Source organism: Otolemur garnettii, unplaced genomic scaffold, assembly GCF_000181295.1.
Source record: "Otolemur garnettii isolate 467f Iridium unplaced genomic scaffold, OtoGar3 scaffold00242, whole genome shotgun sequence".
Classification (NCBI taxonomy): Eukaryota; Metazoa; Chordata; class Mammalia; order Primates; family Galagidae; genus Otolemur; species Otolemur garnettii.
Genome location: NW_003852637.1, coordinates 1,382,103 through 1,390,027, shown reverse-complemented (window position 1 = coordinate 1,390,027; position 7,925 = coordinate 1,382,103). Strand labels below are relative to the sequence as shown.

The 7,925-nt window shown below is 33.9% G+C and overlaps 2 protein-coding genes and 1 non-coding gene across 4 annotated transcripts in view; 2 read left to right on the top strand and 1 right to left on the bottom strand.

Moving 5' to 3' along the window:
• Positions 1–7,925, top strand: part of IMMP2L (inner mitochondrial membrane peptidase subunit 2) — an 898,438-nt gene that overhangs the window by 445,081 nt on the left and 445,432 nt on the right. The gene's annotated exons all lie outside the window — the stretch shown is intronic.
• LRRN3 (leucine rich repeat neuronal 3) overlaps positions 1–7,925 on the bottom strand; it is a 34,157-nt gene that overhangs the window by 7,930 nt on the left and 18,302 nt on the right. The window lies entirely within an intron of this gene.
• LOC111722375 lies at positions 7,154–7,261 on the top strand. Its single transcript, XR_002771199.1, has one exon. It is a non-coding gene; the product is annotated as a small nucleolar RNA U13 (small nucleolar RNA).

The window sequence follows — 7,925 nt, the reverse complement described above, 5'->3', positions numbered from 1 at the left end:
TCTGATTTTAACCTTTGTGTTCTTTAATTGATCACAAGTTTAAATTCAATACTCTAGTCCTATGCTGTTAACAAATTAGAATCAGTGGATTTTAATCATTATTGGACTTTTAAAGGCTATCAAGTTAATTAGCTGCCATGATTTGTTTATTTTATGTTTATGTCTACCCAGTAGTAAATGAAGTAGAGTTTCTTCAGTCATCAAATTAAGGTAAAGTAGGAAGATAAATTGTCTAGATTAAGTCACTTGATTTAAATTCAGATATAGGTTCAAATCCTATCATTTTGCCTCCCAAGCCCAGAACTTAACCACTAAGTTCTACTTCTTCTCAAATGTTTGTTGAAAAACAACATTCATCCCAGTATTTTTTTTCCCATAAAGGTGTTTTCTCCAACAGTATGGGTGCATTGCCTTTTTGTTATTATTGTTAAGTGTTTTTCTTCTTCTGATAGTGAATTTTTACTCAGATGAAATTTAAGAGGCTGTTTAGGGTTGTGAGAGCAATAAACTAAAATAACTGTTTTCCAGGTCTAGTGTAGCTCAGACAAATCATATCGCACTAAGTCTTAATTTCCCACAAAATGTAGGGTTTGGACTAAATTTCCATTATTGTTTTCAAATTGATCTTTAATATTCCAGCAAGTCTCAGAGATTTCTCATGCTGTTGCCATTATAAAGAATTCTGTTTATTAGAGAAAATTCTTTTCATTATTTTATAGAATTTGCATAGTGAAATATATGTCTTTTATGCCCACACATTTAATGGATATTATCTTTTAGATTGATTTTAGATGGGTTCTGATATTTTGAGATTCTTAAATTGTCAAAGATCCTCTCCTTGTTATAGGAATAGCTATAAAATATTTAAAAGGGGTGGTGTAATATTCTGGGCTCTTGTCATGTTCAAAACCTTCCATTTTAATACACAGAACATTAATGTAGATCTCAAACAAATTATGTATTATTTCCATTTCTCCTTAAGCCAGGCTCGGATGATTCCTTTAGATTAAAATCTAGGCCTTGCAGTAAAGTTCTTTTGACGAAACTGGTGGGAACTTAGTGCATTTCTTTCCTCTCTCAAGTGTCAAAATATGCTTTGGGCAGATTTGGACATTTTCTTTTATTGTTTTCAGAATTTGATGCTTGTGCCATATATGGGGACAATTTTCTTTAAAAAAATGATTCCAAATGATTTTAATACATCAGATTTGTGGAAGCTAGTTATAGTACAGCTCCAATTCAGAAAAGATAGTGTGCAGTACAGAAATTCCTCTTTAGAATTTTCTTTCAAAGAATGAACAATGTAATCTGAATCCCAGGAGTGTTTCATGTTGGCGTAATGAATCCTGTGTACTCATAAATTACCAGCTTGTCATGATGCTGTCATTTCTTATTATGAAGAGTTCTGATTTGTATTTATTTTTAATTATAGGTATTGCTCAACTGTGCACTTCATTAATGGCATTATATGAGAAGTTGATTTTGGCACATGATTAGCAAAACAAATGATATTTTTGAGCCCTAACTTGTCTCTTTAGGCTTGTTTTCTTCTGTGATCATCACTCCATGTATTGGGGAACTCTAATTTACAATATGGCATAACAGTCTTTTATTCAATATTCTTTGAGAGCCAATGGATTTTAATTGCCTTATTTGCTTTTTCAACTACTCTTTAATGATTGCCTTGTTATTTAGCATTTGTATAGTCCTCAAGTGTAGCCCTCTCTTGGGAAAAGCACTTATTTATTCATTATCCTTAACATTCACTCATCTTCGATTGAAGTATAATCATCTTATTTTCCAGGTTGAGAAATAGAGTGATGGAAAACTTGCTTCGTGTTATAATTAAAATGCAGATCTCTATTTGGGTGATGCCCCTCTGTTAAATTACCAGCACTTTAGCAATGGGGTTATTGTGAAAGGATGAAGTCTGAAGAGTTAGGAGGTACCCTAGGAACTTTAGCAAGCTTATTTCTAAAATAAAAATTACCTTCAGGCTCTATTATTGCATAATTTTTATAATCACCTTAAATACTATAAAAATTGATTCAATGAATTTCTTTGTGCAGACACAATATATAGTTCTTGATAGATTTGACAGGATTTACACAGAGATTTTGTTACATTTTCAGGTTTTCACCATATTTATTCACATATTTTACATATGTGAAAAGTGTCAATTTAGGGTAGAGGGATAGATAGGGTGCTAATTTCACTAGTATCAGAGTAGTCTATAAAAGGATTCTTAGGATCTGTATGCATTCATGGAAAACTTGGAATTTTTTTTATTTGTATGTCAGGAATAATTTATATACATTTATAAGAGAGATAATTATTTGCTTGGCAAAATGTGTTTGTGTACATGTGTGGATACTGAGATACTATGTATTTTAGTTCTAGTGAGGAATCCTAGGTGCAATAGACTAAATTTTTGCACTAAAATTTCCAGTTTTATTTCAGTTTTTTATTTGTGCCAACAGATGTTTTAGGTGATTTATTTAATCAGGAGTTAATTTGTATTTTAACAATTTCACATGTCTTAAGAGGGAAGTCTCCTGAAATATGCTTTATTTATGTCCTTGACATTTTTGGCCTCTAAAAGCTCATTCTTATTATCCAGTTCCAGTTTATTTGGGAAGCTACTAAGGTACAATCATTTATAAATGATACCATCCAATTTATCTTCAAAGGAATTTCTGGCTACATTTGGCCACCGTTTCTCTGGCAAGTCCCCTAATTGAATGACAATAGAAAGTCTTATATCATTCTCTGGAATACATCAGTTTAAAGATGCATATCTCCTATTGGACAAACTTTCAATTATCCTACATTTTAGATGAAAACACTTGGGGTAATTATCTAGATATTTCAAACAATTTTAAATCATCATCTTCTTTGAAAGATGTCCAAGTATCCTGTCTTTGAAATCTCCATTCTTTAAGTCACCTGAAGACTGTCCATCTCCCTATAGTTAATATAAAAATAAATACATAAAGTGATCCCAGCTTAAATTGCTACTATGGACAGGCATGTCTGTGTTGCCCTATGCTTTATTATCTCCCTGGGGTTTTATACCTGGGAGGACATGAAAGGCATATATGCCAAAGAAAAAGTTGTTCTATACTGATTGCCATAAGGAAAGGTTTTTAAACCAGTCTCAGGAGAGATGGTTTTTGACACAGAGATATGCTGTAACAGGATGACATCAAAAAGATTTTCCTCCCATTCATATGTACTCCTTGATTAACTCAGTTTGGCAGAATAGAAGGTCATTGGTATGTAAAAAAGATAAGGAAACCTGTGGACCGGGAGTCCAGTGATGGACTATGCACAGAGAATGAAGAATATTTCAGTTACAATATTATTATAGAAATCTCAAAATTATATTTCAGGGCAGAACATTCCCCTGGCAGGAACTCAGAGTTGAGGGTCTCCTGGTAGTTCAGTTTCTGTTCAACATGTAATAAAATATTGGTTCTTGTTGCTATTAAACCAAACAGCAGAAATACCATCAGTGTTTTATATTTTTATCAAGAATTGGGAAGATAAACCATGTTTAGAAAGGAAGTGAAATAAAATGAGCTCTTACGGTCAAAGAATTTCTTCAAATGAGCTAAACAAGAGAATAAATTGTAGCACCACATTTTCAGGTGTACCACGGGTGAGCCCCTGCCTGCCCTGAGCTCGGTGATGGATGATGTTTTCCTGTTACTGCACCAAAGGGAGCTGATAATGGGATGTGGTCTGTATTGTTAGTTTCTTAGAATAAGCATGGTATTGTTTGCCTAGTTTCATTTCAAAAGTGTGCCAGATTTCCCTCATGGTCTATAGTTTTCCCCTTATATTCTCTTTTAACACAATCTGCTTAAAACAACATTCTTATATTTGTGTTTAGGGGCTACAAGAAGGACTTTGAAATAGAATAACAAAAATTCCATTGAAAGCTTGCAAAAGGCTTCCTGAATTATGGCTTTAAGTCTTAAAAGTTATCTTTTTTTTTTTTTTTTTTTGCACTTTTTGACCTGGGCTGGGTTTCAACAGCATATGGGGTAAAAGTTATCTTTTAAACAAGGCATTTAGGTAGTTTTTATGCGTGTTTGTGTATCTTTCTATAAGTAGAAATTCATTACTGTACAGGTCATGGGCTTTTGCCCTAACACTTGTATTAAATGGTTAATGTGAGATGACTTAGTGACACTCTGGAGAAGTATGAGGGGCATAGTTACTTCCTATTGCATGACAGGTCAGTGAAGCTGTATTATTTCTTTCATGTGTGGGAATAAAAGTCACTATGTGCAAGTCAAGTTTCCTTTTTCCCATCTCCTAACTTACAGCCACTTAATAGAAGCCTCACAATAGTCCTTTACTTAGAGTTAATTATGTAGGATTGCCTTACAAGATTGTAGATAACCTTGTAAGATTTGGCTGCCTAAACCTTCCTTGGGGTGAGATGTCTTGATTTACGTTAAAGTTGCTCATAATGACATTTATGACGAATTCTACTTTAATATGTTTTTGTTTCCAGTGATATTTGACTACCATTTGGAGTGATTTTCAACTGGTGTGCCAGGGTGCACTGGTGTGCTGCAAGAGGATCTTAGACACGCTGTGAAAAATTTTAAAGATCATTAATTAAATTATTTTTGAAAGAAGTTCATGGCAAAGTATATTCTTCTTCTTTGACTTTTTTTTTTGATCAACATAATTTAAGTGTGCCACAGACATTTAACTAGAGCAGGGGTCCTCAAACTTTTTAAACAGGGGGCCAGTTCACTGTCCCTCAGATTGTTGGAGGGCTGGACTGCAGGCCCCTGGACAAGTCAGCTGCTCCAGCAGGCTGGATAAATGTCCTCAACAGGCCGCATGTGGCCCTGGGGCTGTAGTTTGAGGATGCCTGAACTAGAGGTTCAAGCATACTGTGAGATGAAAAAGATTGAAAAACACTGATTTAAGGACTAGGCTATATCTGGATTATGAACATTTGGGGAATAAGAGATCCTTAAAAGTAGTGGCGTAAAAAAAGAAATATGTTTTGCCTTATAACTATTGAATGGAGTTAAGAGGGGAAGTAAAATTACTAAAGGCCCCCCATTTTTTGCAATGGAAGCAGCATAATTGAGATACTTACCAAATTTTAATTTTGTGTTAATGGGAAATAGAGGACTTTGCTAACATTACTTCATTTACAAGAGGTACCTCATGAGGAGAATGGGCAATATGCCCACATCTTTTTTCAAGGTTGTATGTGGCTGGAGGACCAAAGGGAGTTCTAAATCTTAATGGAGAAAAAGGATTCTTTCTAAGAAAGGTTGTAAATTTGCATTACAACCTTAGAAGGCTGGTATTCATCTTATATGTGGATTAGGTGAAAACTAAGTGATAAGTCACCTGTTTGGAAGAATTTTTTTCATAAATACACTTTCTCTAGATAACTTAGAATTATATTACTGACTATCAGTTTAGACTAAGGAAAGCAAATGGTTTTTACATTGTGTTATAGCAGCTTCACAGGATAGGATTTAATACATTTTTATGGATAAAATCAACAGTGTTTGATTATTGTATGTGAGTTATGAGAAGAATTTTTCCCTTCACAGTTACATGATTCAAGATCTGGAGTCCTTAAATTTGATCTGGGACATTCACCTAATTTTGTTCCTGTGTGCCAAAACAAAATTATTTTGTGAAGTAAAGTTATTTAATTTACCCACTAATACCTGACTCGAGAATATTTCACATTGCTCAGTCAAGAGTTATTCAACATTAATTTGATATTATTGAGAAACTTTGGGGCCTAAAAGTTTGTATTTCATATTTTTCTTATTATATGCACATATTTATATTTATGTTTCATAGATTTTATTTAAGATAGGCATGTGGCAAAGTTTATATTAAACTACCATGGACTTGGAGCTCAAGATCTGGACTAAAAAGAGAATAAAACCTTTTTTATGATCTATGTTCATTATAACTCATGATGCTGGTTAGTAAGATATATAGCCTATTCTCATAATCATTTCTAGTGTATAGGTTTTCTTGGAGGTAAGGTATTGTTTTTGTGAATAAAAACTATCTTAAATATATGATAAGAATAATTAAAATGTGTCAGTATAATAAAAAATATGGAGTTGAAAAATATTAATTTTTAGGTTTTCTTTGATGACTGATTCCCATCCATTGTATGGAGAAATAAATACAGATTAGAAAAAGAAAATCATTTTCTGTTATGTAGACTTAATTTCATTATCCATGGACAGGTATAGAGTCTTGATTCTTTACCTACATATTTTACTGCAGTTCAGATCCTAAAGCACTGGTTCTCAACCTTCCTAATGCCACAGTGCATTTTCATTGTTAAAAAGGTGTCGTAACCCACAGGTTGAGAAATGCTGTCCTGAAGAATCTTTAAGTTCTTTGTCATTTCCATTGAACAACAGCAACAAACAACTAAAACAATTATTGTAATCCCAGTTACAATGAGCTATGTTGCAAAAGTTCAGTTTTTATACATAGTCTTATTTCATTTCTGTAATAATCCTGTGGTCTGTGCAGTTATGACCACTGTCCAGGTGATAAAGTGAGGCTCAGAGAGATTTAATGAGTTGGTCAAAATTGAAAGAGCCCCTAAGTGATGGCTCCATTACCTGTCATCTTCTGTTGGCCTGTGCTGTGTGAAGCTCTGCATTACAAATGTGGACATACTTGATTGCCTCCTTACCAGTTATTAATGAAATACCTTTAAGCCTAGCTCTGTGTCTTACTTACTTCATAAGTATTCACAATGCTGAGTTTTCTTCTTTTACAAAGAAATTAAGTGCTACTTTCTTTCTTTTTCTGGAGATGGAGTCTTACTTTGTGACCCTTAGTAGAGTAGAGTACTGTGGAATCATAGCTCACAGCAACCTCCACCAACCCCTGGGTCCTTGGGTTTAAGTGATACTCTAGCCTCAGCCTCCCAAGTAGCTGGGTTCACAGGTGCCTGTCAGAACACCTGGCAATTTTTGGTAGAGATGGGGTCTCACTCTGGCTCATGCTGGTCTCCAACCTCTGAGCTAAGGGCAATCCACCCGCCTCAGCCTCCCAGGGTGCTAGGATTACAGGCGTGAGCCACCATGCCGGCTTAAGTGCTACTTTCTTTTAAAACTTAATTAAAATGCTTTTGTTAATTCATAAACATGATGATTGGGTTTTCACACTCCTGTGGTGTGAGTTATGCCTCCCTCAAACCTTGTTATGATGTTAGCACATTACCTGTCTGACATGAAAAAAATTTAATAAAGGAAGAAAAGGCAATGATTTATCACATAGCTGACAATGAACTTGTTAAATTGTACTGAAATTATTTGAGAAATTTTTGATATTTGTTCTTTAATTTATTTTTTAAGTCTTCTACTCGGTAATACCTTATTTATGGTCCACCTTACCAATGTACCTCACCTCTTGAGTCACTCTCATCATGTTTTCATTTATAGCATTTAAGACTACCACAAATTATTTCCTTTCTATTTATTGCCCACAACCTATCACTTCCCCTAGAATGTTAGCTTTATTAGAGTAGCTTCCTGTTTTGTTCATAACTAAGTCTTCAACGCTTAGCCATAATAGTGCCTGGAACTGTACTTCAATAAATATCTACTGATGGAATGGATGAATATCAGTTGTTTTTAATATACATTCACATAAAATCATTATAAATTAAAAAAAACCTGTGCTGTACAAGATGCTCATTTGTGACCCTGGTTTTTCTGAGTTTATTTAATACAATTGTGTGAGTGAACTATTGAGTGATGATATAAGCTTGGAAGATGGAGAAATGCATGTGTGCGTCTGTGTGTATGTTTAATTCAAGAGATTACCAACTATAATAAAACCTACTTAAAAACACCAGCATATTTCAAAAGATATAATTAAATATATATATATAT